The sequence below is a fragment of the Pleurodeles waltl genome, chromosome 9 (assembly GCF_031143425.1).
Source record: "Pleurodeles waltl isolate 20211129_DDA chromosome 9, aPleWal1.hap1.20221129, whole genome shotgun sequence".
In the NCBI taxonomy this organism is placed as follows: domain Eukaryota; kingdom Metazoa; phylum Chordata; class Amphibia; order Caudata; family Salamandridae; genus Pleurodeles; species Pleurodeles waltl.
The window spans coordinates 632,807,540-632,813,539 of NC_090448.1; positions in this window are offsets into that span (position 1 = coordinate 632,807,540).

Here is a 6,000-nt window from a genome sequence, read left to right on the forward strand (position 1 = left end):
CCTACCATCCAAATTCCTACCTAACTCTACACATTCCTCCTCTCCCATTCTCCTGTTCTGCAGCATTCAGTTCCATGATGAAAGTTCATCGCACTGATGGTCATTTTGCCTCTAAATGCAAGGTAAACTTTACCTTTTGTTTATCATGAATTTTTATTACATCCATACTTTGGAGATTTGAGTGTTGCCATGGACTACAGGTGGTTCTTTGTAGATTGCAAGTAAAATTACAAATAAGTGTTCTCTGATACAAATGGAATTCCTAGGCCACACACCCGCCCCCCGCCTGCCCCCCACATGCCCCCCACCAGCATTGAGTACTCTTGTGACTTGAAGCCTTAGAATTCAGCCCTCAGTAATCCATCCCATCTACCTTCTTTCCTCCCTGCACACCTCCTCACCACACTTCCTGCCTTCTCCCATAGTCTCCACACCCTCTTATTAACATTCACTCACCTATAAACCACTACATTACCAGCATCAAGCCTCTTCAGTACTCACCATTTGCTCATTGGCAGGCTGCAACATCTTGGAACAGCAGCCACTCATCCGTAACAGTGCCATCTCTTCAACATAAATGGGTCTAAAGAGCTTTCAGACAACTGGTTCGACATCAACAGTATTGATGTAGCAGATTTGAAGCCTGACGTTGACCCAGACTATCTTGTTTCTCATGCTTTTGTCCAAAAACGTCTGCTATGACTGTGTTTCTCAAACTCCAAGGATGTGGTTTTTTAACGTTTTTTTCCCGTTCCGCCTCACTCTACACTAACTTTGCATGCTATTACTTTGCCTTCTAGTTGTTGGATCTGTGCATTTTTCTATGTAAATAACATTTTACATAGACTGTAGTCTGAGCCAGAATACATGATGATGTAATCCTCAAGCCCATCCTACCCCAGAGCACGATCACCCCCATCATTACATTCTTTTCTCCAGGAGCAGAGGCGGCTGTTGAAATAATGCAGTTTTCAACTTCAACAAGGACACCTTACGGCCTCTGGGAAGTTTCGACAGAAGAAATCTTCACCGTCATAGACAGTAGTTGCAGACTTTGATTGCTGGGATTTTTTTCAATTAACATGTTTAAACATAGGAGGTCCAGGTTGGGGAGCAGGGCTTATGTGGTATTAATGTATTTATTTTACTTAGACAGGTTTTTCATGATGGAGAGAACAGTGTTTAGAACCTTCCCAGATCTCAGTCGCAAATTTGCAATTTCTGATGAGAATATGATGTGTAGTTATGTCTAGCCCAGCACACTAGGGTACTAGGCTGTGTACTTCACTTAAAACATAAAACACGGGGGGAGGGGGGAAGAAGAGGAGAAAAACAAGCTATCGAGCAGAGGTCAGACTACAACATATTACTTTCTACTAAACCTCCCTTGCAAGACCAACTACTTCGACCTACAAGGCTTGTGAGGAGTTGAATGGGTGGACAAATCACAAGTGGAACAGTAGGTTTACTCACATGGTAAGAAAAAAGGTCAATTCTTTTAGTATATACATACAGAGTACTTCCAAATAACATGTAATTGATGCTGGAAAGACCATATACAAAAATTCCTCTGTCGGACAAAACTGTTCGGGCTAAATGTTCAAACTAAGTGTCTAACTAACATACCTTCTCTACCATGACAAATGAAAAAGGGAAAGAACAGATTTATAAGTTTACAAAAAAATAAGATGTCTTCTGAATAGAAACATAATGACACTGGTAAGACCCTACCCAACATGCAAAGTGAATGTTTACTATACTTATGAACATGGTAGAGCAATTTACAATTTTCTTCATTGTCATTTGATTGACCAGTTTTGCAAAGAGGATTTATATATTGCTTAGAAGGATAGTCTTACATCCTCATGGAGTCATCTTAGACATTGTGAGAAACTAGACTGTTACCTTAGGGGTGCTAGAAAGCCTGGCAACAAGATGGCCGCTGCTTAGCAAGGCTCCGCCAGCCGACTTTATAACCTGCAATTTATCTACAGTCTTAAGGCGATAAATACTCACGCGCAGTCCTGCCACCATACCTGAAGCTGAAGTGCAACTGATGGTGTTGCTATTTCCGAGAAATTGCTCCCAGGGCTTTGAGATGATGACCGTGCTCACCGTAGGCCTGATTTGCGTCCCTGAGCGCTGCCCAGGCCACCCCCCCAACCATGGCGATCCTGATCAGGAGAGGGATGGTTTATAATCAAAAGATCTGCAACTCTGCCCGAATGCTCTGGGGGCCGTAACTCCCCTTCTACCTGTGAGAGATAAATCAGAGTGGACATGTGGTGCTGAAGGGAGCAGTAGGAAGCAGGGCTGCTGGCTTACGTCTGGAGGATGCTGCCTGTGTGATTCGTGGTGCTAAAGGGACCGGGCTGGGGTGGAAGATGGAGGCTGCCCGTGAGCAATCTGAGGCCCTATGCTAGGGAGGGCCTAGGAGCAGAGAGGTGAGATGCGACCGAAGGTGCTGCTCCTGATATGAAATACAGGACCTGGAGCTCACCGAAATGTGAGGCGGCACACACTGTCTGGCCACAGCCTGCTGTTCAGCCTACAAACTTGTGTGCCCTGCTCCTTGTGGAGGCCCTGAGCAGCCATGATGCTGCCCATCCTGGGGTTGATACCTAAGAAAAGCCCATCACTGTGGCGCAAGCAGAGGAGCATAACCCTGCTGTGAGGATTTAAAGAGGTAGGTCCACGGCGGGATCAGTGCAGGCCCTGTCGCGTGGGCTCTCATTATTCTAAATGAGACTACTGGATTTCTAGGTAGCAGGATCTATCACGGTGTGGGGGACTGATTCTGACCCACGTGTAAAGAACTCTGTCACCCTAAATCCGGTTTTTGCTCCGGCTAACTAGCAGTGCCTCATTTCTCCCATGTGGAAGGAATGATTTGGCAGCCGAGCGCATGACATCTTTGGAACTTCTCAGGGAAGTCGTGGTTACTCAGATCCAAACCAACTCTCTTATTTCCAATATGATCTCATATACAAATGACAAATACAGTATAAGTTTTATATAATGTTTTAATAAAACGACTGTATTTTAGATATTAAGGCGTGAGCCGCAATAACCAGAACGATACAACACAGTAGGATTGTAATAGTTACCAGGAGAGTAAAACATAAAAACAAAGCTATCATATTGTCAAATAGTTTCTACTCTCCCTTTGCTTGTTTTATCTAGAGCACAGCATGTTAAGCTTCTAGCTTGCCTATTAGAATGACTGTGGATACATCAGCCCTCATACCTGAGCAAAGACCTGTGATCTTGGTTCAGCATCTGCAACGGGGCAGTCAGCGTCAAGTTGTGGTTCCCTGGTCGGAATCTCCCTCTTGCGTGTACTGGGACAAGGAAGTGATTTTATAACTAACATGTCAGCGTGATCACAAAATGTCCCTACGCAGGAATGCCAAGTCTAAACTCTTACCACGTCTATCGGCAATGTACCAGACTGTATCCTTGACTGAAGCACAGAGTAAATATGTTATGGAGAACTCCAGTGGTGAAGTAGGCAAAACAGTGTGATATGAATAAAAAACAACACCGTAGAACTGGCTATTTGAAAAATAACAGTACGAAGCCTAATAAAAAGCATGTAGAGCAAAGTGCACAGAGGCTCTAAGCTAACAGCAAATGAATAAAATATATTCAGGGCAAAATGCACAAAGGCCTAAAGCCTGAAGCTAAAGCGCAATGAATACGTAAAACTAACCATACTACAGCCCCTTACTGTGGGGAGATGAGTGCAAAAAGATGCTCCCTGAAATAGCAGTGACCCCTATATTTGAGACAGTTCAGTTATGCAAGCATGATGGTCCCTGGGGGAGCTTGACTCCGGAGGTGCATGACGAGGGGGTCGGAGAGACACACAAGGCTCTTGACCCAAGCCTGGGCTAGAATGAGCCTGGGGGCCTCGAATCCGAAGCTGGGCTGCTTCCAGGGAAGACTACTTTTGGAGCAGTAGGGGCCCTCCTGCCCTGATGCCTGGCCTCATCTAATGTGGAGGCTTCCACCTCTGCCACATGGCTTCTGTTAGCCTTGCAGTAAAAGGTACGTATCCCCCCTCCCCCAAAAAGGCTTTGGGCCTGCTAGTGCCCCCATCACGCTTCTAATGGTGCTGGGGTGAGGTGGGGCCCTTGAGGAGCCATTGATTTATTTACAGAGTACCCCTGCATGCCAACAGACTGAAGTGTGGCAAGGGCGTAGGAGTGTTGCACTTGGACCACCAGACACCCTTCTGACCTGCATTGTGGGTTCTCCTGGGAGCTCCTGGCGGCTGTGTCTGCTCATGCTCCCTCGCCCCTGCAAAAGCAGGGCCGGGCACTGGTAGTACCCAGTGTGTATCTCCCCTATTGGCCTGTGCAAAATGGGAAAGCTGGAGGAATGCCAGTGTAGACTAGCATTTGAGTGAAAGCGCCAGATGCGGCAAACAGACCATGACAGAGGAGCAGAGGCTCCACTGGAGGAGTGCCAAATTGCCCCGTCCAGGATTTAGACATAAAAGAGAGACACTGGCGTATGTAAACAGCCTTCTCACCATTGATGGTAAAATTGACCTCCTAACGAGACATGTAGACCACACAAAAGAAAGATTGGGCAAGCATGAGAACTGTTGAGAACGGCTTGAGACCTGTAACTCAGATGTAGAAGATACAGAAACAGCTGCCAGGGAACACCTGTTCCGAATGGACACAATCCTGGAGGTCATCAAGCTGAAGAATGAGGACTTGGAAGCTCCCACTTCAATAACCTCCACATTGTTGGAATATCCGAATCCAGTGCCATTTACAAAATAGTAGTCTGGTTTAGCAAATGCTGAGTACTGGAGTGGGCCCACTGCTTGCTGGGACCGCGCCCTTCCCTGGGCACACCAGCAAGACTCATATTCACCAGACTCTTCAGCTATAGGGAGCCTGACACGGTCCTGCGGCTGGATGATGGGTACTGCACCATTGAATACCAGGGCAACGATGTCACCTGCTACCCCGATTTTACACTGGCGGTACAGGCGGCCCACCGAGAGTTCTTGCCAGTCAAATGTCTACTTATGGAGGCAAAAATTGACTACTCCTTAGTCTCCGGCCAGGCTGCAGGTTCAGCATGAAGGGAAATCCCACTGCTTCACCAGTGCTAAAGCAGCAATGAATTTCTCTTGACAGCTGTCGAGCCCTAAGGCCAATTCCCTTACAAACTTATCGCAACAAGAGGACGGCGGCCTCAGCGATAACGAATAAGATGTCCCCAAAGCCTCTTGTGATGCCTTGACTGCTGAATATGAGGCATGCCTTTGACATCTTAGCCTCAAACTCTGCCACCTTGGCTGCTGGCGCCTTACCCATGACCTGGGTGAGCACCTACAATATACTATGTTTCGCTTGAGAGTCTTATCCTATCAATGATCCCACACCAAATCTAATCGGAGTGAACCCATACCTTGTCAGCCATCCAGTTGATTTCCGACTGGACAGTTAGCCTGGCTCTTCAGTGCCTCACAGGATGAATCCCTCCACCTATTCCTGTTATTTGGGTATGATTTTGGGAGGTAGTGGTTCTGGATATCTCAACCATTTTTAGGGGCCTAGGTGGGTGGGGCTTGGCTATGTTTGGCTGTTCATGTTTCTCTGTTCTTTCACTGCACGGCATGCACCTGGCAAGACAGCATATTAAGACACTGCCCCTTGAGGCAGGCGCAAGGTACTAGTCCCACTCCCAATACAACATGCAGCCCCTGCCTTGCAGCGCAATGACCACTACACAATACCTAACTTGGAACGCCATGGGTTGAACAACCAGCGGAAGGCGAGACTGGCTCATGCCAACAGGTACCCCATACATGCCTGCTTTCTCCAGGTTCACCCCTTAACTCAGGCAACTGCCTCCTGCATTTGAGTGAGATGGTGTGCTGAGACCCATGCATCCTTTCACTCCAAGTACACTGAGGGACTGCCATACGTCTGCGGAAAGGGCTGCCCTGGCATATGTAGCTTTTTTTGTGACAAA